Here is a 27,430-nt window from a genome sequence, read left to right as displayed (position 1 = left end):
ATCAATAACTCCCGATCAACATTCTAATTTATTTGAGTGAGGTTTTACATTTGTTTCCTCATATAAATTTGATGTATTGGATTGTTTCCTGAAAATTAGATTATTTATTAGAAAATTAAATTAAGAAATTCTTTATGCCAGCGAGAACAATAGTGCGGACGAGAAGTTTAAGAAAAGGATTCTATACTCCCCACCCCAACAATCCCTTTATGTATTTGTTTGAGAGGTTTGTGAAAGGGATATTTATCAGTTATATCAGTCTTCTTAACAATTTTCTGTCTAGCACTTAAACCATGAGGAAAGGAAGTTGTGTGAATTAAGAAGTTATACTTCACTAAGAATTATGAAGCCACATAAGGGCGGGAGGGTTTGATGCATAACTGAGTATTCTAATTGGATGTTTGTGTTATTACTCAATGCCACTAAATATGTTCCTGTTATTAAATGTTGCTTATTATAAGATTCATATGTATTCTGAAGAACTTTTTCCAAAATGTCATATTCTTCCATCGCCATTTAAATTTCTTACCAATGAGAAGCTTATGGTTCTAGCTATATTCGATATCCCAAAGGTCTTCGCTCTGCTTGTTATAGCTGAAATAGTACAGATGAAACTGTATGTTTGCTACAGGAATAGTAAGTCATTGAAGCAGAGGCTAGGCTATCCAACAAAGAAAAATTGTTTGAGTCGCAAACAACAAGATATAGGGACCAAAAAATGCAATAGTTGTACATTTTGTGAATTCATAGATACTAGTAATGTATTTATTCATCCTGATACAGGTAAGGAATATAAGGTGAAGGTGTCAGCTGACTGCAATACAAAAAATGTGGTGTAGCTCACCCACTGTATTATATGTGGGTCATTCTATATAGGTAAAACCAACAGGCATCTGCAAGAACATATACGGGACCATCTTTATTGTACCCGAAAAGGGCATAAATATAGTGCACTGGTGAAACACTCTAAAGAACAGGGTACACAACATGAGTTTAGAGTGGTAGAGGTTTTATATGAAAACATAAGGATGGGAAATATAATAAATAAAACAGAAGAAGTAGAACTTCAATGGATTATTAAGTTGAGAGCCGATCTGGGAAAGGGACTTAATGAATACATTTCTATTGGACCAGTTCTGAAAAACAGAAAATTAAGAAAACAGCTAATGTGTATAGTAAAGTTGACTTTAGTATTTTTTCATACATATGTTTTTTTAATGTTTTTATATACTTAGCACATGAACACATTTTATAAGATTCATGACTTAGTATTAGATTTTGTGAGTAAGTGTATGAATTTTAGTTTGTCTGGATTTCAGTTTAAATCATGTGATGTACTTACCTAATTAAACAGTATTTATGATTGGGAAGGTGCTTTAGTATTTAAAATTGATATGGATTGTTATTTAATAAAGTCTGATGAAGCAAATGTAATTTGTGAAAGTGCTAACCTAGTTTGTTACACTAAACTGGTGTTTTATGACAACTTTGTTGTTGCCTTTATAGTGCCATTGCATTTATATATCTAGCCATGTATCCATTTCAAAGTTTTCTTGTTTTATTCATTGCATTGACATTATGAAACAGTTTATTGCCAAAGGGGATTTTTTCTGGACATTGTTGACAACATTAATTGATGAATCTTATGGAATATATCCTTGATAACAACCTCGACTATTGTGAAAGGGTAATATTACAGGCAACCAATGCATGATTTAAAAATTATATACTTTTTATGTGTGTAAATCCCAGCATTAAATTTAAATATTTAAAAAATTAAAAAACAGCTTGGATTTATAAAAAACATAGATGGCTTAAAAAAACTACTATTATAAATTATTATTCAAACATAATCCAGAATGAATTAGCCCACTCAAAGCATAGATGTAATGGAAATGGCATCATTTAGTCCCAGGGAAACATTGCTGCTAACCTAGACTGCCACTATGTCTCCTTTTTCTTAAGTATATTTTTCCAATCACCCCCCCCCCCTCAGGATTGAGCTAAGTGTTGATTTTCTGTTTATCTTACTGAAGAAACATACCACTGCTGCCCTTTATGACATTACTAATGCAGTCCAAACAATGAGTCTCAAAAGATTCAAAAATGTCTGTGGTGCAGCTAAATATTGTTTTGGGAGACATTACTTTTTGACTGATCGTTTTTATTAAAATGTCAATATTCAGAATACATATTCCCCAGTCAATGTTGAAATAGAGATGTTTCTGATAAATGTAAGGCTTCACCAATCAGGTGTATCATTTACCATTAATCAGTAACTACTATATATGAAAATTCATTACTTGTAAATAAAAATCTCAAGGTAAATTTGTATACTTTTTCTCCCTCACCATCTTTCTTAAGTTATGAATTCAACCCTATAAAACCTTCTCTATCTTATCTTTCTTATATTTGTCAAAACTGCCTAAAACATAGGTTCATAAGTTCATAGGTAGGTACTAGGCTATCGGCCCAAGGGCCTAAGTAAGCCTAGCCAGCAAGGTTCCCTGGCTTAGTTAATTGTTCTTGTGGAGCTTTTCTTCCCAGGCCTCAGCTGAAAATGGAGCAAAAGCCCAGTCAGACCTCCCTGGTAAACAAATGTAAAATAAAAATAAATGTAAAATAAATAAATAAATAAAAATCTTTTTAACAAAACTTGAGACCCTATTTGCTATATATATATCAGTAAGATACTTATTTCTTCTTTATGAATATATCTTATCAAAAGCATTGTCATTTGTGTTTGAAGTAAGAAATCGTACTTTCAGTTATGGTATTTTCACTTATTTCTTTCTTTTTTTCAGTATTAAGCTTTATTGTGTCATCAGAAAGTACACAGTGAAGCTGGGATGGCCAAGATGGCTAACTGAGCGCAGCAACTGGTGAAAGCTCTGTGACTGAAAATTTCTTTGCTGACAGAAAATATAATCAAAAAAATAAGACTTGGAGATATTTGCTAGCTAATTTTATTCACTAATAGAGAAAATATTTGTATCTTCAAGTTCTTCAAAAGCTGTACTTTTTCTGCTGGAATTTCAACTGCTTGTTTAAGACAGAGGTGACATCAACATGAGTCACTCAAGAAATGCTACTCAGGATTCTTGTGGTAAAAAAAGATATACAGTCACTAATAACTAGTATGCAGGATGTATTACTTAAAAACAGACAAACTCGATACCAAACTAGAAAGTTTCAATGAAGAGACCAGAAAAAAGATGGAACATTTAGAAATTCTTATAAAACAACAAAGTGCACAAATCAGCAGTATTTACTTTATTTTATTTATTTTTCATTTGTTAATGGGGAGTGTCTGGCTGAAGAGGTCATTTTCAGCAGAGGCCTGGGGAGAAAAGCTCCACACAAAAAAATAATTACAGATACATTTAGATATTTAGACATGATCAGTATCCACACAAATTACAATAGGCATGTTTTTACAGTGGTATACAGCACATCAACAGTTACAGTGGAGAGAAGAAACAAGAAAACATTAATTTAAAAATAAAGGTAATTAATAGATTTGTGGTATACAGCTAAAATTTGGAACATGTGTAGAATACATACCTAGTACATAGGTACAATACATACATTGTACATTAGTCAGTGTTTGTGAGTAAGACTGAAGACTATTATCAAGTACTCTAGGCTTAGTATGTGTACCTTATCCGCTTTCACTAGCCTGGGGAGCAGTCATAGCACTGCCAACTTTGTATGAGATGGTGCCTAATGAAGTTTTCAAAGGAGGCTTTGGATGATGTGTTTTGTATGTTAGTGGGGAGAGAGTTCCATTTTTTAGCCACTGAACTACTATATAGTGCATCGCCAAAGCTATTGTAGCTGTTGGTGACTTCTAGTAGTAGTTTGCTTGATGATCTATGAGGCCTTTTGGCTGAGTGGTGTTTTTGAGGACAGAACACATTGTGGAGGTAATAGATAGAGTGAAAGAGGCAGAGCTGATTGTAGGTTAGGAGGTTGGGCAGTTCAAGTCAGTGGCTCAAAGCAGTATAGTGAATAGTTCTATATGAGCAATTTGCAGCAAAGCGGGCAATTCTGTTATAGCAGGCTTTCATTTTGCTTAGTTCAGTTTTGTTGAGATTAGTCAGAATGGGAGATGCATAGAGTAGGGTGGATAGAAGCTGGGAGCGAGCAATGGCTGATCTTGTGTTGTTGGTAAGAAACGGTTTGATACAGTAGAGTGATCCCAGTTTGACATGTACTTTTTTAATAGTTAAGTTGAGATGATTATCAAATTTTAGGTGGGAGTCTATGGTTATTCCCAATAGCTTAGCCTGTACCACTGGAGTGATTGGAGTAGCATTTGTGGAGTAGATAGTGAATTGACTGCTATCAGTGTTTTTGTTAGAACTGGTTATAATCAGAAGTTGAGTTTTCTTTGGATTGAGGATAATTTTGGCTTTGGTAAGGTAGTTCTCAACATCAGAGAATGCTAGTTGAGTTGTTTGCAGGAAGGTGGGAATATTTTGGGCAGCACAGATAAAGGTAGTATCATCTGCATACTGAATGATAGATGCATGCTGTGTGGAGGTATGGAGGTCATTTGTGAAGACTGTGAACAGTAGTGGTCCTAAGATAGAACCCTGTGGGACTCCTATAGTTATGGGCAGCTGAGGAGAGAGAGAATTTTCCTATTTCACAGCCTGGTACCAGTCAGGTAAGTAGCTTTGAAACCAGGTAAGAGTATGGAAGAAGCTTAAAATAATCATGAAGGAAGAGTAAATGAAGGTGAGTCTCATCTTACTATCATGCTTCTAAAAGCCTACAAAAAGGCTCTGATCAGAGAAAAGCTTACAGGTATGCAGATCAGGGTCTGGTATGAATGGGTTTTGGAATGTCTCCAAGACTGTTTTGATAGTAACTGCTCTTGACATTTTCAAAGAGTCAGCTACATCAGATGAACTGGTGAACATAGATCATTATTTGGAAGCAGTAATAGCTTACATCACTGTGTTGATGATTTATCTGACATCAAAAGCATCACAATCAGAGCAAACCAAAAGCCATGGCTCAAAAACAAAGTCTATGATCTCCTGAAGGCAAGAAATGCATCATTCAGGTCCAAAGACAAGAAAGGTCTCAGCAAAGCTAGACCAAACCTAAAAGGGGGCATTAGAGAGGCCAAGAGGGAATATGAAAAGAAACGTCAAAGTCAGTTTGCAGACATGAAGGACACTAGGGGTCTCTGGCAAGGGATACAACAGATTACTGATTATAAAACCAGGTCAGCTCAGTGTGAAGACAACACTGAATTCTTGGACAGGCTGGACTCCTTCTTTGGCAGATTTGAAGAGAAGAACAACATGGCTGCTTCAAGGCTACCTATCCACCATGAGAAGTGGGTGCTCAGCCTTAACTCCAATGAAGTGAGATATCAACTTAAGAAGGTGATACACAGGAAGGTTGCAAGTCCTAATAAAATACTGGGCTATGTACATAAATGCTGTGCAGACCAACTATGCTCAGTTCTAACTATTTTCCAAACCTTACTTATTCTTGATAAAGTTTCCTCTTGCTTCAAGGTTACAAATATTGTCCCTCTCCCCAAAAATGCTAATCCAACCTCCCTGAATGACTACAGACCATCTGTTGTAACTTCTAATGTTGTGAAAAGCTTTGAGATGCTAGTTAACAGGCATGTGTCGGCAAACCTTCCATCTACCTTCAACCATCTACAGTTTGCTTATCAGGCTAACAGATCCACTGCGGATGCTATTTCAATGGCACTCCACCTCTCACTTGATCCTCTGGAGGGAAGAAACAAATATGTCAGACTGTTGTTTATTGACTTCAGCTCAGCATTCAATACCATGGTTCCAATGCATATTATTGACAAGCTTGTACATCTTGGAGTTAGCAAGCTCATGTGCAGATGGTTCCTCAACTTCTTGATGAACAAACTGCAGAAAACATGTACTGGCAACAACACCTCAGGATGCATAATACTAAACACCAGTGTTTCTCAGGGTTGTGTGCTAAGTCCTTTGTTGTTCACGATTCTCACCCATGACTGTTCTGCAAAATACAACACCAATTACATCATGAAGTTTGCAGATGATACTAGAGTTGTGGGCCTTATCAAATTGGAGGATGAAAGAGCCTACAGAGATGAGGCCTACTCACTGACTGACTGGTGTACTAAAAACAACCTTAACTTGAATGTCAATAAAACAAAAAGAAAACATTATAGACTTCAAGAAAAGGTCAATATCACACTCGCCACTCATGATAAATGGTGAAGAGGTGGTAAGGGTCCAATCTACATAGTTTTGGGGTGTGCACATTTCGTTGGATCACTCTTGGACTGTGAACACTTAACAGTTGGTCAGAAAGGCATGCCAATGTCTCTACTTTCTCAGAAGGGTCAAAAAAGCAAAGCTCCTACTTACTTTTCTTACCACACTCTACAGAGAAGCAGTTGAAAGCATTCTCACTAGTAGCTTTACAGTTTGGTTTGGGAACAGTACAGTAGCAGAAAGAAAGAAGCTACAGAGAGTGGTGCAAGTTGCAAAAAAAAAAAAAAAAATCGTGGGCACCAACTTACCATCAATCAAGGATCTATTCTCAGCAAGAAGCATTAAATGTGCATCCAAAATAATTTGTGACCCCTCTCACCCTGCACATGGCTGGTTTATACAACCGTCTTTGGGCTAGAAATATCTGACTATCTGCTGCAGGACCACCAGATACTCAAACAGCTTCTACCCAAACATGTTGAGACTTATAAATTCTGATACCAGCCATCAATTATTTAGTCAATAATCATTCACAGTATGTAGCTCATTTGAAAAGTGTGCAGTGTATTGATTTATTCTTTGATGTAGCCATATATTTTATTATTCATGTGCAATTGCCTTCTATTTGTCTGATGCAGATGAACAAAAGAGGACAGTCTTAACATCCTACTCTGTTATGCTGCTATGTACAGTATTCTTGTTATGACTGTCTGAGGGGCTTGTGTGTTTTAATGCTATTATTGGTTTATTTATTCTTCTGTGGGTCTTGTGTTGAAAATCTTTTTTTTTTTAATTGAAATGTTATACTGTTGTTGTTACCCTTGCTTCATATGTACTCTCTGGTGAGTTCATACTCAGAATTTCATTTAGGCTGCACTTGTGTAGTTTACTTTGACTTTCAGAAAGAATCTCTTTCAAAACAAAATAACTGGCTCATTGAAAATGTTGATGATTTAGGAAACAGACTGAGAAAATAACATTAGAATTTACTGTGTACTTGAAAAGTATGAGGAAAACAATATAATAAACTTCTTAATGACCTGGGTACATACAAATCTACCCAAAACATTATCTTTTGGAATTGAAAGGGCACATAGATCCCTGAGAGCACCTTCACAGAAAGAAAACTTGCCACCATGCTCAATTATAGTTAAGTTCATATCTAGCTTACAAAAAGATCAAATATTAAAAACAGCATGGTCCAAGCCTACCTATAAAAATAGGTGAACATGTAGCCAGATTTGACAATGATTATTCCAGAAAAGTAATGAGTACATTTTTTTTTTACTACAGATCAAGGAACTTGAAAACAACAGTTTAAAGCCACATCGGTGTTCCCAGCAAAGATCAAATTATTTATTTATGAAGCAACCAAAATATTTATGCTGTAGGAGGCATCCAGTCTTCTTAACAGCAATAAAACCCTAAATAATACTGAAGAAATGGAGTTGAACAATGTATCTCTCAAGAGACACACTGAGGTGAATTCCTGGAAACTGCTTCTAAATTTAAAAAGCTTATAAACAAGTGACTTTTATTGTCTGATTGCAAGACTTATTTTCTGAAACAAGACATTTACTGTTTAAATAAAAGGTGTTCACTGGACTTTAAGCTTCAAAACATATGTAAGTCTGTACATATATTTTAAGCTAAAACATTTTTCATGATGAGTAATATAAATGTTTAGTTTTAGTGTTTTACTATTTTTACAGTGAAATACTTAATATATTTCATTTAACTGAACTTATAAGTATAGTTCTAAATGTTAAACAAATACCTCCTGTAAGAAAATGTAATTAAATTATAAGCAAAATAATTGGCAACTTTATATATATATTTATACAGGTTCAGGTGCCTAGGCAGCGAGACATTTCCCTGTGGTACATTTGACTGGAGACACACGGCTGAAGTAACAGTCAGCTGCAAACAAATATGGCTGTTTGCAAATTCCCTGTGGGCAAAGAGAAGCACACACTGCCATGCTCACAGCTTTAATAATCAAATGCATGGAGGCAGAAAAAGCAATGAGTGATGAGTGTTGTGCTCAGTGTACAGTACATATATATGTAACTACAGCATGTAGAAGTGTGTATACTACAGAGGAAATCCTGCAGGCTACTGTAGTCACATTTATGCTCCAGTATGTATTTTAAGTAATGTTCCCTAGACACCGTGAAGGGGTAGTGGTCCACACACACAGATTATAAAGGCACTGCCATACCCTCTGGTCAGCCTGTTGCTGATGTCTGCCAAATTGCCTGCTGTTTCATGTTCTCATCTTCATCTCATGAAGTTGTGGGCATGGCAACACATTCTCTTCTTTGCCCACAGGGAATTTGCAAACAGCTATATTTGTCTGAAGCTGACTCTCTCACTTCACCCATATGTCCCCAGTCAAATGTACCACAGGGAAATGTCTCACTGCCTAGGTGCCTGATCCCGTGTGTGTGTGTGTGTGTGTGTGTGTGTGTGTGTGTGTGTGTGTGTGTGTGTGTGTGAGTGTGTAAGTCAGCTACTTGAGCAGGGACACAAAGCACTGGTTGGACAGAGAGGGTGCTGGTAGGTCTTGGCTTAGCCACTCAGCTGAGATCTCAACTCTATAGCTGTGCAAGTGGGGAGTCTTCCTGGGGATGTGGAGAAAGAGGGAGAAACCAGCCTCAGACTGACTGTGGTCTCTGTGTGCTCTTAAGGGAAATTGCATTTGATGCAGACAGCTGCATCTGTAAATACTGTGTGTGTACTTGTTATCCTCCCAACGTATGTCCCCTACTATTGCCAGTAATGAGGATTGAGGGTCCTTGATTACTGTTCCAATGGTGGGGCATCACACAAGATAAAAGGGAACAGAAGAAAGCTAAAACACTAGCATCAGCTAAAGCACTAAACAGGTGGATTACTAAAATAATTTAGTTGACGTAGTAGTAAAAGCAGAAGATAAGTCATTGTTCTTCACTCATTATTATTATATGCATGGGATGCAAACTAGAATTTATAGCAGTTATGCATCTACAGAATTACTTAATAAAATGAATTATTTTAAGACTATTCTTTATCCTTTATCAGATCATAATGCACTATGTATTAACATATTCATGGATATAAGGAAATTTCAGATTTATAAAGTCTCAGTGCATATGGTAAAATTAATAGAATTTAAGAGCTACCTTAAGGAACAAATTAAAACTTTTTATCCTTGAATGACAATTTAGTAAAGTCATATTATGGGACTGCTTAAAATGCATATTAAAGACAGGATGGGAAGATGGATTAGTAATAAAATAAAAGAGTGGGATAAAGACTTGTTAATAATGCACAATGAAATACACAAGGCAAGGTTTGAACAAAAAACAAAGAAATTAAATAACACTGAAATAATTTAAAATTAATGATAAAATATCAAACAGTTTTAATGCATAAAGTGGAGATAGCTTTAGAAAAAATAAAATTGCACAGTTATGTGATGACGTAAAACATTCTACATAGATTAGCTACTAGAAGTAAGATATTAAGCAAAAACACACAAATCAATAACATCTGAAATCCTCACATTAATAAGCTTACTTCAGACATACAGGAAATACTTAATATTTTTTAAAAATTCCATGAGGATCTTAATAAAGGTAAAAATAACGATCTTGATTACAACATTTAAATGTATTCAACGAACCATGTTATTAATATACTTAATGGCCAACAAATATCTCTGTTGCCTAAGCCTATTACCCTGATAGATGTTAAAAAAGCTTTAAAAAAATGGGAAAAACGGTAAAGCTCCAGTGTTAGATTGTTTAAATATGGAATTATGTAGTCTGCTTCCAGTAAATATTTTAGGATAATTTGGAGTGAAAAAATAATTCCTCCCTCATGGAAATTTTCTAAAATCTCACCTATACTTAAACAAGGAAAGGATAATAAGTTGTTTTCTCCATATATAGCCCTATTTCATTACAAAATGTAGACTATAAAATATTTACTTCCTTTTTTACTACAATATTAAGCAATATAGTAGGTTAATTAATAAAGATCAAACAAGATTTAAAGTCAAAAGATTAAATATGTTAGTATAAAAAGGGTAGTAACTATCTTAGATTTAGCAAAAGGAGTGAACAAGAAATTGGCACTAATTAGCTTAGATATCAACAGAGCTTTTGATTTTGTAGATTAGAATTACTTGTTTAAAACTTTAGAAGCATTTGCATTTCCAGAACAGTTTATTTGAATATTAAAAAATGTATACTGACACCAAAGCATGTGTTAAAATTGGATCTTACATTTCTCAAGGATTCACTTTAAACAAAGGCACAAAGCAAGGATGCCCCTTGCCTCTGATACTATCTGCATTAGTTATCCCTTAGCTAATAGCATAAGAAGCAATGAAAACATTGATGGAGTTTCAAATAACAGAGATTGCCAATCTAAAATACAGCTTTTTGCAGATGATATTTAATTAAGTATAGGAGATTTAAATTATTCAAAGAAATAGATTAGTTTATTGAAAAGATTCAAGAAATATCACTGCTGAAATTCAATAATAATAAAAGTGCTACTTTAGTGTTAAATCAGTTATTAGTAAGTTTAAAGATAAATACAAATATTGGGACGGTAAAGAACTAACGTATTTAGGAATAAAAATCTATCAAGATGTGAGTAAGATTAAAAATAATTAAAAAAATTAATTGAAGACATTTTGCTTTTTATTAGAAAATAAATTATTTCTTTTACTTTTGAGGCTAGATTCGTACTTATTAAAATGATTACACAAGATTTTCTCTCTCTCATATATATATATATATATATATATATATATATATATATATATATATATATATTTATATGTATTTGTATATATATATATATATATATATATATATATATTGCATTCAATAGCTTTAAAGGAAAACTCTACCTTAGAGTTTTGGCTTTGTGTGCAGTAAATGCACGGTTCAAATACCAAGACAGGCCATTCAGCTTTACATTGTAAAGTATTTTATATTAGTGTTAATTTTATTTACCAATGTAGTTATTGACATTTGCAAGGAACACATGCCAGACATCTAAAAATAGAAACTGGATGCTTTTAATGTTTGTCGAAAAGGTTAAGTTTAAGCACAGCTGAGTGGGTTTGCACGATGTGGCACGGTGTTCAGCAATGCTTAAACAAAAATAAGAGGTATATACAGCAGTTTAGCAGCAGATCCTCATTGGGTGATTGGTTAGGGCACCAGCACTTGTACATTAGGTGCATGGGTCAAATCCTGACCATTCAGCTTTTTACACATGATAGGGAAATGTTATAAATTATTTTTAATTGTTTTGTATACATTGAAATATGTTAACTTTGATGGTCCAGCTTGACCAGAAGCCTATTTGCAGTGGAGACCTGAGTATAAAAGCCCCAGTTATACACAAGTATCCAATACATTAAAGTTACAGGAACAAATAATGCACTGAAATTCATAAGTTTAGGAGATATAATAAAATAGATGCACCTAAGAATGAAATAACATTAATGAGTAATAAGTTACAATACTGTTGTTTACATCTAAGCAGCATTCAGTCCAGCTAAGTGGATTTTCACACTGCTAGGCACTGCTCAGCATTTGCCTCATTAAGCACTGCTCAACTCAGCTTAGCAGGTTTGTGCACTAAATGGTTCAATAATGGCAAAGGGTGGGAATATGACCTTATTTAAACCACACAGGTGGGGAAACAGCCAGAAGCTGTTGTAGTTTGATCACTGCAGGAGCTATGTTTGGAGTTGGAGAGGGACCATGCTTTTGAGTGCAGCACTGGGGCAATTTGGAGTCCAGGGTCATGGCTGGGCTCCTTGTGCAACACCATAATGACAGACTGCTGCAGGGCCCGTATCAGGGCTCCCAATACAAATGTGAGGCCTGGGACCATCTGACACATGACCTTACCAGTACCACTGGAACCCCGCAAACTGGTGAGTTGATACAAAATCACTATGCTGAACTAAAGCAGAGAAAGGGGGCACTCTTGGCCTAGTGGATCCAACATGCTCGAGACAGCAATGCCCCAGTAGTTTGTAAGTATTCCACCCATAGCTGTACCAGATTCTAGCCTCAGTAAGTGATAGACAGGTATGAATAATGGTTGTTATTCCCCTACATCTGCAGACTTGAGAGCTAGCAATGTGGAGGCCCATGCGGACAGACTGGCGAGGCTGCGCTGAGAGTCTGGTGAGTACAGTTCTATCTTGCAGTATGTAGTGCAGTAAATAAGGAGGAGTGCATTGTTTACTGCCAGTAGGTATAGTGTGTTCTGAGTGTACTGAATAAATAAAATGTCAGACCAATATTGATCTACAGGATATGCAGTATTACTGAAAGTAGCATCACAACTGTAATAAAGCACTGTGTCATGTTACTCAAATAAATATTTATACTAAAAACTGTTGTTTACTCTAGTATATTGTTAAAGTAAAAGAATGTGTGCAGGTGCTTCACAGCAAATATGGCTTTGACACCATGCATTAACTGATGTTGTTCTGATAACTAGCTGTTATGCAAAACTGTAGATTGTGAAGCTGTAAAACAAGATATAAATGAAATATGAAATATGTCCTGCACTAACATCTGAACCTTGAATAGTAATGTGTAATGTATTACAGTGTGTCCCCTGCAGCATTGCTTTTTGTTAACCTTTGCATTTCAGATCTTATTTCAAATGTTTAATACACAGTATACTATCTATCATGCATAAATCTCAGGCATGTATGTTCATCTGTCACCACAGTCTTTGGTGATACTATGCTTAGATTACAAGGTTAGATTGTCTACCCAAGTGAATATTAGGCAGAAATCAGTCAAGCAAGAGACAGCGGTTCCACAGTAGCTCAGTGTGATGAGAAATAGCTTTGTCATTCATTTTTGCACACCCAGACCATGGTTTGAATCCAGGGAGTGGTACTAAGATGTGTGAATATTTACACTCAAGTAATCTTGAATATTTGTAGAAGCAGTCAGGTAGTGTTAACAGATATGTTCTCCACAGGATTCAAGGTAAAGAAATGTTTGTAGTAGCTATATGAAGGGTATACTAATAAACCGTGTATAACTGTTCTACTGTCCAACCCCATGCCTGCAAATGACATCAGGATAGGTACATAAACCATGCACTCTTCCTGATACATGTCTCTCAAGTGTCACACTGTTATGGCTAGTCGACACTGCTGCTAATAACTTTGGACACAGATATAAATCCAGGTGAAGTATGCCAGTATCACACTTACACAACATAAGTGCAGGGTAAACCTTCTTCATCATATATGTAACCCTGACATGTATCAGTCCCCTCTAGTCATGTACCCAGAGTTGTCAAATTTTGTCCCATAATTCCAGGTTGACAGTTTCACAGTTATGTATGTGCTGCAGAAGCTATGGGCCATAGGTAGATGTAAAGTGAGGGGAGACCTGTACAGTATTGAGCAATATTGTTGTACAAAACAGAAGCCTATACAGTTGTTAATTGACTTTTTTTCTCTCCCCCACCCCTTATCTGCATCAGTAATTATCATTCATATACTATGGGTATGTTGTTCTCAAAAACCTAATGTTGGGACTTGTGTTCTATTATTGTTCATATATTTAATTGGTTGCATATTAACATACCTTTTTCAAATACCATTGTTGGTGGCCTGTTTCTGTAAATGTAACTGGCATGCTGTTACAATACTGACTGTTATTCCATTTATGCATGTGTTCCTTTTGCTATGCAATTGTTTCACTTCTATTGTTCTGGGTTAATTGGAACAACCACGCATGCTGTTATAACTAATTTTGAAATGTTTTGTTCATGACTAACCAATACATTTTGAAAAACCTCAACACTATAGCACATTTGGGAAGTCAGATCCTGGTGGATCTGCCTGTCCTGACTCAGCTGGCTGTGGCACTGGGCCCCAGCATGTCTGGGACCCAAACTGGAACTGCCTCTTCCACTGATCCTGCACCACCCTTGGGTGGAACCACTTCAGGGAATTGGGCCTGTCCCCCCAGGCGTGGGCATGGAGAGGAACCAGTCACCCACCTAAAGTTCTGAGGTATGGTGCGCAGGGTCATCCAAAGTTGGATGGATGCCTGAGCCAGCTCAAAGGCAGACTGGTGCATCTCAAGGGGCAGCCTGACAGTGTTGTCCAGCCCCCAGCATAGCCACATTCAGGGTTGTGAAGGGGCAGTGGTGGCTGCCCATGGGTGGGGACCTCAGTCCCACTGTTTCCATCTGGGGGCACTGCTTAAAACTGCTATAATCACTCTGTCTCAATCAGACCCTGTTTTGCCCAGCAACAAAATAACCAGTCTTGGCAGGTCCCAAACCCAGGACCTTGTGCACTACAGTCACAGCAACATACCACTACACCATATGAGCTGTGGGACTATGTAATGCTTTTTCAAGCATATCATGTGTTACAGTCATTTAATATTAGAGAAAAAAACATATTACTACCAAGACTCAAACCCAGGAGCCTTGCACTAGGGTCAGAGCAACGTGCCACTGCACCATATGAGCTGTAGGAATTTGTGATGCTTTTTCAAACGTATCATGCATTACAGTCATTTAGCAGTAGGGAAAAAGATATCACTGCCAACTCTTGAATCACTGGGATGATATCAGGATGGAAGTCACTAAATAATAATAGACAAGTCTTCAAATCCCTTATTAATTCAGTGTCAAAACAAACCCCTTTTCTCTAGCAATTCTCTAAGGTTATGACACTGATATTTAAAATCTCTCCATATTTGTGACCCTTTGTCCACACATTTTGTTGTGCTGTGTCCACATGTCCTGTGCTAAGAGGTTGAGAGGTATGCAGACATAGCATGCAAAACTGTGGACACAACACATCAATCCAAACAGTGGACAGTATTTCCACCTACCCTCTGTGATGCTGTAGCTTCAACACCTCCATAATATCCTCCTCACAGGCCAGGAAAAGGGGCAAGGCTCATATGAAGGCCTTAATTATAGCACTGTCTTGTCATGACATTGGCTGATAGGAAGGCAACCCAGCTGTTCTGGATGCAATCAGCAAATGGGAGCAACAGACTGGTGCACAGGCCATCACCTTTTCATGAGCATTACCTACAAAAGGCAAGTTAATGCCTATGCTAAACATGTCTGATACTTTCATCAAGAAGACAGACTGCGATAATTCACAACACCTTTGGTGAAGTTATTCTGAAAAAGGGTACAGCATTATACCAGGTATGTCAAACAAGTATGTAATGGGATGCAGATGGGGAGATGCAGTCATGGGAAATAGGAATTTAAACAGCAGCTCTCAACAACACTTCCAGGGCTGTCATGTTCATAGGTTCATAGGTTCATAGGTTTATACTAGGTTATCTGCCCTAAGGCATTTATAAGCCTAGCCCAAATGTTTGTGGCTTACGCCACCCCTTATATGACAAAATACTGTGCCCATTAGTTTGTTGTGCCTCTGTCCAGCAGTGACACAGAGATGATTCCCGGGGTAAACCTACGATCTCCCATCCACAGGTCTAGATTTCTCTTGAACAGAGTCAGCGAGGTGCTCTGCCTCACATGGACCGGGATTTTATTCCACAGCATAGGGAGTCTCTGAGTGATAAATCTATCCCTCCAGCACATCCTATTTATATCCGTGCTAAGGTTTAAGTCGCTTGCTCTAGTGGTTTTGGTGGATTTGGATTTTTTGAGGTGGAGCATGTCCATTAATTCCGGGTTGGACATGGCCTTGTATGTCAGGCACATGTCACCTCTGAGCAGACGGTATGCGACTGAGTAGAGATGGAGTTTCTTCAATCTGGCAGCATATGACAGATTTTGGAGTCCCTTTATCCTTTTGGTGAGGAACTTTTGGGGTCCCTCCAATTGCTGCAGATGTCGGGTGAGATACATCCCAAATGGGGCATTGTACTCGATCATTGGTCTGATAAGTGAAGAGTAGAGGGGAACAATGACCTCACTAGATCTGGATGTGAATCCCTTCATGATCAGGTGGGCAATGTAGAAGGTCTTTCTAACCACTTTAGCAATGTGAGTGTCAAAAGAAAGGCCACTGTCAACCTGGGTCCCCAGGTCCCTGATAACCTCTTCTGTGCTTAGTGGATTGCCACCTATATGGTAGCTTGGGGTTACCTTGTTTTTCCCGAAGGGTATGACTATACATTTTTTGGCGTTTAACTTCAGGCCATGGCTCTGGCACCAGCTATCTGTTTCCGTGAGTCCCTTCTGAAGGATATCCGTGTCCGATGCACTTTCCACTATGGCGCCCAGTTTGCAGTCGTCTGCAAACTTTGTCAGCCAAAGTCCTCCCATGCTGGCCTGTACTTCTGAGAAGTAGATGCCAAACAATAGGGGCCAAGGACCGAGCCCTGTGGGACACCACTTGTGACCGGCTTGGAGTCTGACACAGTGCCAGCAACTCTAACCCTGTGGGTTCTGTCCTTAAGCCAGTTTGCAACCCATCTTGTGACATATGGGTTTACATTTAAGCTGGTAAGTTTTTCTACAATACCCGAGTGGGGTATTGTGTCGAAGCCTTTGCAAGGTCAAGGTAGGCTGTATGGTCTGCCTTTCCTCATCAATGGCCTTGGTGACTGTTTCGAAGAAGTCGACCAAGTTCAAAAGGCATGATCTTCCCTTGACAAAGCCAAACTGGGTCGGGTCCAATGTCTGCAAGTCCCCTATATCTTTGTTTATGAGCTCCATTATGATCCTCTCCATAGCTTTGCAGACTAGACTTGTTAAGCTTATGGGGCGGTAATTACCAGGGTCCGTAGAGGCGCCGCCTTTGTGGAGTGGGACCACAGTTGCCGTACGCCACTCCTTGGGCACGTATCCTGTGGTAAGGCTGAGATTAAACAGCTGCCTTATGTGCGGGGTTAATTCCTCATTTAGCTCGTGTAGCACACAGCCGGTTGCATGTAAGTCTGTTGTCCAGCACCTGCAGCCATCCCTGATGGCTATGTCTGCAGCATCCCTCTGAACTGTACAGGGTTTTGCAGAATGTCCTGATATTTGCCTCACAATTTTGGCCATGTTTTCCATAAAAGTTTGTTTTTGTGGCAAATTGGTGGCAAACTATGAAGGACTGCAGTTAGAAAATAATGACGTCTGGTATTGCAGTTGTCAGACATCTGTGAGTAGGTCACCCTATACCACATATGCACTGATCTATGTTATTATGTACCTTAGATGTTCCTGGAATGTCCACATGCCCCTGTAGTACCACTCACCTATTGCCAGATGTAGGCTGGATGACCTGGTACTGTAACGTCATCCATAGATGGAACCCAGCAGTTGATGGCAGTGATGTGTGTGGACACATAACAACACAGTCTGTAACAGCAGTTGGGATATTTCTGATAGTCCTGCTACCATCTCAGGTTACTAGGCTATGAGCCATGAGCAGATGATGTCCCCATCCAACAGGGACACAGGTAGTATCCCAAGGGTGTATGTACTGTTAATCATCCATTTCACCAGGTCACACCTACAAAGGTGTTGGTAGCTACTCTGCATGATATTCAAGTGGTTGGTAATTGAAGGGGCTGTTAGGATTGCCAATGGTGAGTTCACAGGCCCTTAACATGGTATAGCCATCTGAAACACAGACACACAGATGCATGGGGACATGCATTGAAACACACATGCACACAGAGTTGACACTTTTCCTATTATATGACCTACTTCTCTAGTTATGTACAATACAGACTGATAGAACTATTGCATGTGCTGCATTGCCTTTGTGATAGAAAATGTATAACTGTGCTTGTAATGGGGATGCCATCAACTGGCTCTTAAAAGAAATGCCATGGAGAGGGGGTCAACAGGTCTTAAAATGGTATAACCAACACACACAACAGCCATGGGGAAATGCTTTGCACACAAACACCCACAGTAGTATAGTTGGCTGTACTGAGATTCAAGCACCTGCATATCTACATGTATGTACTATAGTGCTGCCTATTTATCACATGATCCACAATGCTTATAGGGCCGATAAGTGGCCAAAGGTACATCTAAAGTAAATGACTTCAGCAGCCCTTGTAAAGTAGGGTGGTGGGAAGTGTACTGGGTGGAACAGGCCTCAAAATGGTATAACCAACACACACCCACACACAGAGCATATGGTTTTCACCCCTACACATGCAGTATCACAGTTGCCAGTATTGAGATTAGAATCCTACCTGTCTAGTCATTTATACTACAGTATTAAGCAGTTATTGCATGTGCCACAGAGCTTATAAGGCTGAAGAGTGCCCAAAGGTACATCTAAGGTGAATGACATCAACAGGTCTTCCAAAGTAGGGCAATTGGAAGTGTACTGGGTGAGAAAGGCCTCAAACTATTTTGACATACAAACACAAATACACACACACACCCACACTTGCAAACACACACACTTTCACACATTTGCCAGGACTGAGATTAGAACTCCTACCTATCTAGTCATTTGTACTTCAGTGTTACATAGTTATTGCACATGCCACAGAGCTTATAGAGCTGATGAGGATCCAAAGATACTTCTAAGGTGAATGACATCAGCAGGTCTTGTAAAGTAGGACAATGGGAAGTGTACTGGGTGGGAATGGCAGCATAATACTTTAACAGGCCTCAAAATACTTTCACCTACAAACACACACACACACACACACACACACACACACACACACACACACACACACACACACACACACACACACACACACACACACACATTTGCAAACATACGCACAACATACACACTTACACAAACACATTTGCCAGGGTTGAGATTAGAACTCCTACCTATTTATTTGCACTACAGTGTTACACAGTTATTGCATGCACCGCAGAGCTTATAGGGCTGATGAGTGTCCAAAGGTACTTCTAAGGTGAATGACATCAGCAGGTCTTGCAAAGTAGGACAATGGAAAGTGTACTGGGTGGGAATAATACTTTAACATACATACACACACACATACACACACACACACACACACACACACACACACACACACACACACACACACACACAAAGGCAGGTGATGTGATACTGCAACCCCTACCTCACTAGTATTACACAATGGAGCTAACTGTCATGCTGGCACATGCAACTGGTTACAACTGGTATGCCATACTCCACAGCAGGACATCACTCTATGCCTTTCAGGGTATCGCTGTCTATGACTCACTCTCTGCCTGTGTCTCCCTGTCTTTATCTCTCTCTATCACTGTCTGTCTCTTCACCATGTCTGTGTGTGTGTATGGTTGAAATATTGTTATATGTTGCCCATATATATATATGTCTATGTATTACATGCAACACATGCAGATATATCGCATATGGGCAACCTACAGATAGCTGAGGGTCATCCTGTGTGATGTTGTGGGTAGAGACAGTTAAGGTGTACATAGCTGCCTGTATGCAAAGACATATATGTACAATACAGTTATATAGTCCGATGTGGCTTTAGACATGGGCTGTAGTTCTCTACATGTGGGAGCATGCCCAGTATGACCTTCTATAGTAAGAGTGGGACTCTATTACAAAGATAGATATACTCCGGTCCGGGGTTTTGTGTGCCACAGCAATACCTCTCAACCTGTTAGTGCAATAAATCTGGCGATAGCCTGTCAAAATGGGGGGGGACAATGGCCAAAACATAGGGAGATACTGTAAATATTTCTCTTACAAATGTAGAAAGTTGTTAGAGTAACAGGGTTTGTTTTAACACATATTTTGCTGACATATATGACATCTGACATTGTCATTACTTACTGACAGAAATCCTCAGATCATCACAGTGATTTACCTGAGAGATACAAGATATATGATGCACAGACCAAACGTATGAGCCAAACTATTGAAATTCTCACCCAATCCAGCCAGTTGAGAGCCAGCTGAGAGGTGTGGCTACAGCCAGCAGGCTGATGAAGCTGTGTAAACAGTCCAGCACCACAGTGATATACTGGCTGAGGATCTCTTGCTCGTGTGGTATTCTTCTTAATTGAAAAGCCATATCCTGGTATGGGTACAGAGTGCAGTCAACTGGCAGATATTTCCATAGGTGTGGTATATTACACATAGCACTGTGATTTCCTAGTATGTCAGTAGTGAAGCAGTATAGAGTACTGTAGTAAACCACTGACAGACATTTGTTTATAGGTTGATAAGTATATATGAGGCTAGCAGGTTATTGGCTCTGAAGCCCTTATAATCCTTAGAGATGAGAGTTTAGCCCATGTTGTGGCATGTCAGGATCTAGAGCCCCTGTCCAGCAGGAACACAGATGGAATCACAGGACTGTATTTTCTTTTTCCCATGCACTTATACAGGGAGCAATTCACAAGAGGTATTGCGGTACTCAGCTTAATGTGAACAGGGAGAATATACCACAGATATGGGAGTCTGTGGTACACATATCTCTCACACCAACAAGCTATACTGATATCATAGACCAGGTTGATGCTGCACCTACAGGTTGATCATGTCAGCCTTGACTTCCACATGTGCAACAATTCCATCAAGGCAAGGTCTGGATTGCTTTGTATGCCAGACAGAGGCCACCTCTGAGGAGTCTGCATGGAACTGAGTAGAGAGACAGTGCTTTTAGCCTATCTGTGGAGGGTAAGTGTTTGAGGTCCTGGATTCTCCTGGTGAGGAACCTTTGTGGTCTCTCCAGCTGCTGCATGTGCTTTGTGAGGTACATGCTGAAGGGGGAATTGTGCAAAATAATTGGGTTTATAAGGTGGGACTACATGAATATTATGACCTCTTTTTCCCTGGATGAGATACCCTTACTTTTGAGTTGTCCCATCTATGAAGCTTTCTGTATAATGGAAGCAATGGTTGGGGGGTATACCTGTCAACTGTAGACATTTGCACAGACTGTGCAGATGTTAGCTTTACATTTTGCTTCCATTTAGCATAGTGTTGTGTCTGTCTTGGAGAATGCTGGCATATCGCTAAAGTCTGAAAGTTAGAATGTAATGGAAGACATTTGAATTTCAAACTTCTTACCCTTCAGAGACTTAATGCAATTGCAAGACCTGCTGTGAGATCACTGTGTAAGTCTGCAAGAGGAATATTTCATTGTTATACCTTTTCCAGGCATTTCTTTATGGTTTTCTACAGCTGACTTGCTGGTTGAGGCTGAGGGGTATATATGGGACCCCAACATTGACATCCATGCATGTGACCAATGATATCCCAGTTTGTTAGTTCCCCACCAATAGTGCAGTGAGATTTGTCACCTCGGGGACTACTGCATACTCTGAGGAAGCCAGTATTGGGCAGACATTTCCTGTTGTCCCACACAGATGTCAGCTTTCTGCTGCTATCCCAGTAGGCCACCCCATTCCCTTGCATACATGCAATGGTACCATAGATATGCTACCACAACATATTACTCCATTCATTTATTAAGAAGAGTGGCTTACCTTGTGCCTGTGGCAGTTGTGAGGACAGTACTTGAGGGCTAACTCTGTCAGATGCATGCAGTACACAGCCTACACATGGTAGGGGGCAGTAGTGTGATGTGTATGGCATCCATTTTACTGTGTGTGAGAGTCAGAGAGAGGTGTCAGCCCCTTGGTCCCTGGGCTGTCAGTGTATGTGCTATGCATTGCCTCTTTGCCAAGGTCAGGGTGTATTGGGCACACCTACATCTGCCTACAGGGGCAGGCTCATGAGGTTCCTCCTCCCAATCCCCCTGTACCTGTTGGGACCTTGGCAATGGTGGGGGGCTGTGTGCCCCTTCTCTGTGATATTCCTGCTGCAGCTGTTTCCATAGGATCATACTGTGTAGCACAGCACATGCTATGAGCATGTGTGCACATGTGGCTGGAGAGTACTGCAGGGCTCCACCAGATATGTCAAGGCAGCAGAACCATGACTTGAGCAGCCCAAACTCATGCTCTACAATGTTCCTAGTTTATGTGCGCACCTCATTATGGCATTCTTCAGTGGGTGGGTGTGTAAGCATTTCTGATGGGTGTCATCATCCATGGTTCCAGTGCATAGCCAGCATCCCCATGAGATAGCCATACATGATGTCCACCCTACCAAATGCCTGGTACAGCTGTGAGGCATGCCAGATGTGGGAGTTGTGAGAACTCCCAGGGCTGCCAGTGTACACATTCTTGATAATGCACTGGGTATTGCACATGACCTGGCAGTTAATGCAGTGGTAGCCCTTGTAGTTGATGTAGACTCTAGCCTCTTCACTGGGTGGTGCATTGATGTGGACATGAGTGCAGTCTGTGGTACCCAGTACCTCTGGGTAGTGTGCTACATGATGGAAGAGATGCATTTTGCTGGTTTTCTCCTCAAGGGTGCTTGGGAAATAAATGTGCTCACTGGCATGTCTTAGCATGACATCCAAGTACTGGTGGAGTACACTGGATGTTGGTGCCTGTGAGACCCCCTGATGTCCCCAGTAGGTCTTTTGAAAGCACCTGTAGCTAGTACTCTTAAAGCTATGATTAACGCTATGCATACCTTTGTTTACATTGGGATGGGTTCCCCTCATTAGCTCTGGGTCTGAGGTGAGGGCGGCAGAGTCCAGTGAGTTGCTGTAGTATGTCCCTGTCCACCCTGTAGTGCTCTATCTACAGCTCATGTAGCCCCTGAGAGGTTACTCTGGGTCTGAACACTCTTTTCCGCCTTGGTATGGGCCAGTTGTCAGCATCATCCTCATCACCACCCTCAGTCTTCAACACATAGAGATGTAACAAAGCGTCAGCAGCCCCTATCATTTTGTCAGTTAAAATTTCCAAGTGTGTACTTCAATGGTGCAGTGTATGTGGGAAAAACAGACTGAAGGGTGTCTGCATACTTTATACTGATATGCTACAGATGTGGCCTGTGTGGTTGGCTAAATGTGACTACATTCCATCTGTCAGTTGCATTACTGAGGGGTTTGAATGGACCAATGTGAGTGCCAGAGGGATTATTAGTCATTTCTAGTTGATTGCCTTTTCTAAAGATGTTTCTTTTTTTTAATTTCCTGTGTTTTTAAGCCCCACGCCATGCTGCACAAACACACTGCTGAAATGTAAACACCTGTCAGCAGATCTGCACTTCCCCCTGTACACAAGCATGCTTAGCTTTCCTTATGCCAGCTAAGCAGCTTCTGACACACTCAATTGCTTAGCTGGTTTCAGAAATGCTGAGTAGTGCTTAGCAGTGCACAAATCCACTTAGCTGGGCTGAATGCTGCTTACAATTATACTTCTTAGCAATGCTCAAACTGGCTAAGCAGGGCTATACACTGCTAAGCATTGCTCAGTTTTCATTTAAAGGAAATTAATGAATTGGACATTAATTATTCTTTACTGACATATTATTAAGTATATATATTTTACTTTACATGACGTCCCCTATGTTCTTTGATTACATTACTTTGAGATGTAACTATACTGTCTGGGACACTTGTTTTTACAAGGGGGATTTCACATCACATATCCACTGACACTGGAAAGATGGCCAGCTACACTACCCCAGTTAACACATATCAATTTCCCATGTAAAAGCTGAATTGCCTGTCTTAGTATTCGAACTGTACACTTACTGCACACAAAGCCGAAACTCTAACCATTGAGCTAAATCACCAGTGAGGATTTCAGCTATACATTTCTATATAGCTCTTCATACCAGTTTAAGCAGTGCTGACAAAAGCGCTGTGGCTCGCAAACCCACTCAGCTAGGCTTAAACTTTAACTGCAGTAGAAAAAAACATGCAGCCATTTCACATTTATATATATCACTATATCAAATATTAGCATGTCAGTTGCAGACCACATACTCTTCATGAATATCCATGCTAATGCAAAACCTGTCATTCTATCCACTTTCTAAGTTTGTAAGGGCAATATTTACAAACTGTCCAGAGATTACAAAAACAATAAATAAAAAAAAGAAAAACAAAATAATCACAGAATAACACCAGTAAAAATAAAATAACATTTGCCCATAGTTCCCCCTATGGCTGCCTACTACCATGTTAGCTTACACGGTGGTGCAGCAATGTTTTCTACACCTTCAGATTGATTCAGGTAGATCTACTGCCCACCATGCCCACTCAGTCCTATCCACATGGATATAACATGGCTTCAGCCGTGTTGAAGGTGGATAGCATGGATCTTATACATTAAAGGGGACTTTTCCCTGTTAACAGTTTAATCTTTTAATAAAAAAATATTCTTTTAAATAGGCTTGTTTGCATGAGTTTAAGTTCCATGCCACTTTGCTCAAATTAGAATTTAAATATAATTAAGGAAAGCCAAACTTACTGGCGTTCACCTTGCTCAACATCCATGTTAGCTCATGTATGGGGAAAATTTTCCCTGTACATAACACGGAGCTAACATGGACTCACACCAGGTTGCTGAATCACAACCTGGTTTTATTACTACATAACAGTGGGCTGGGGTGGTAGGCATGCACTTCATTTATTTGCCACCACAGGTTTTTGGGTCTTGGTGCTTTTGCGCATGCTTGTGCATCACACAGCACCATGTCATAGAAGCTAAGCCCTGTTCCTGAATAAGGAACCGGGTTTAGTTTGGGAAAATCGTGTTATGAAGGCTAACACAGTGTAATTTTCCATGTTAGCTTGCATGAATACTGCCCATGTTTTTAAAACTCCATTAATATCAAAATGGAAATTGTTGTGCTTTCCCATTGCAGACAATTCTAGATTTAAGGAAACACAGAGCAATGTTAAAATGAATTTACTGAAAAAAATGGATTTGTGTTATGGTCTGATTCTTTTTAAAAAGGAAAAGTCAAGTCCCCCGAATATTTAATGAAAGAATATAAGTTGGATGAATATGCTAACCAGTTAATATTATCCATCAATAAGAAATAAAATGAATTATAAGATAATATGAGTGAAGAGGAATGAGACATTTTTCCCCATTATATGAATATATGAATGCTTTCACTGAAGATAGATTGACCTACAAAGGAAGTGTGTCCAAGTTATATATGTTGATTATAGATAATGATAATAATTTTGATTCAAAATTCTGGAACATTTTAGATAGTAGTGTATTGAGTGACTCAACAGATGGTAAGAATAAAATGTCACTTAATCAGTTAGTCAAACTTCTTTAAGTTTATACTGGAAAGTTTTATGTGGAAATATATACATAGAATTTTTGTTACTCCATATACAATCTCTACATTTAGTAAAATGACTTCTTCAGTTTGCTGGAGATGTAGTAAAGATATAAAAGCTGATTGAGCACAGATGTTTATGACTGTGAAAAATTAAATGTGTATTAGAAAGAGATAAGTATATTTTTAAGGGGTTATGGTCTGCATTCATATTAATAAATGTTCCAGTTCCTGTAACTATAAAAGCCTAAGAGCAAAAATACTTTGGGCTCTCTTGGCAGTTGCTAGAAAAGTTATTACAAAAAATTGGGAACAAACTCAGTGCCCATGTTCAAAGAATTTTAAAATTTAACAGCAATACTATGGAAAACTGAAAAAGGAGTGATCAGAATAAGATCTATAAATCAAACTAAGACTTTTAGTGGTTGGGCTAACTTTGAAATATTGTTACTGAAATGCCAGGAGTCTTATTGTTTATTGTATAAGATTACCCTGATGATTCAATGTATTCCTATCACTGTATAACAATATGTGATGTTGAATTTCTTTCTTTCTATGCATATATTGTAAATATATTAAATGCCACTCTTGAGTACCTACAACCCTGCTTATCTCTGTCTGTATTTTATATGTCTTTGTCTGAACCTATTACATTTGATACTTTGTCATTCCTTCCAATAGAAGCTCAATGGTATTATCAAAAGAGTGGCAATAGTGAAAGAAAGCAGACAGTCACAGGGAGGAGACAATTGGTGACAGGAAGGACTGAAAAACAAAAAGGGTATGGGGAGTGACACAAGGATAGGAAACACCATGGTGGGAGTGCACAAAGGCCCTCTCTGACCAATCTAGTAGAACTACCTAGAGATAAGTCACACCCCAAGATCTTACACTATGGTTAGGCATTGCTGCTTGTAGCTGCATTGGCTGGTTTTGTGATCCCATCAGTTGCACAAGGAGGTAGGATCCCAGTGCAGGACTCCAGCTGCTGTTGCTGCTGCACCTTGCATGAAAATAGTCAAGATGAAGACAGGCCAAAAAGGTCCTTTTCCATTCTGAGATTTGGTCACAAATGTCACAGTGAGCCATCCATGTCACCTTCAGCAGGGTGACCCTTAACCACTCTGCTGAGATTCAGGATTCATGACCACTAATAGCGCAGTATGAGGCACATCCTGAACCACAGCTGAGCCTATGTAAAGAGGATACAAAAGCAGAAAGAGAAAAAATAAAGGACAATAGTACACGTGCATATGACAAAATGGGTTTCAGTTTTACAAAACAGAAATTAACATAATTTATACTGTGTCACCTGGACAGCTTGTCTGATCTCCTTAGACTGACCTCCATACTGAAAGCAATTGTATTAATTGCTGTAACAACACACACACAAACAAACATTGGTCAGTGTAATATGCTCCTACCAGAACAAGACAAGGATAAATTACAAAAATGTATACACAGCACTTATTGTAAAATGCTCCTCATTCTCCTTAATATCTGCTTGTCACTGATGCAGCAGGTCAGAAAGATGCTCTCACAGGGCACTATATCAATGCTTGCATTGCTTGCCAGAGTGAGCGATGCCAGTGATGTTACTCATAATATGGGAGGCTAATACCAGGCATCTGTTTTCCATAGCAAGGCATCATAATGGCCTAGCAGGCATTCTTCATAGTCCCTGTGCAGTAGATACAAAATTATTTTATTTAACTGGTTATAGCAGGCAGAAGTCTTGCTGAACAAAGTGGTTGAAGAGGCATGCCCATTCAATGGGTCAGAAGGAGGAGCAAACTAGTATCTCATTGCATGTAGCCACATGTTATGGTTACCACATGACAGGCATTATGGACAAAATTAGTATACATAGGAGTATCTCCAGCTCTGAATGGCAACACTATGGCCTTTGCAGTGTCCATACATGTGCATAGTATGAACAGGTTATCCTTGCTCAGATACAAGGAGGAACAATTATATCACTGATGGAAGTTGATACCACAACATGTTATGGCAACATAGACAATTGCACTACTAATCTTTAGACTTCCTTAATATAATCACCATG

This window comes from Protopterus annectens, chromosome 9.part0 (genome assembly GCF_019279795.1).
Source record: "Protopterus annectens isolate FY-2018-M chromosome 9.part0, PAN1.0, whole genome shotgun sequence".
Lineage (NCBI taxonomy): Eukaryota > Metazoa > Chordata > Ceratodontiformes > Protopteridae > Protopterus > Protopterus annectens.
The sequence above is the reverse complement of the archived record's forward strand: the minus strand, read 5'-3'. Positions refer to the sequence as shown.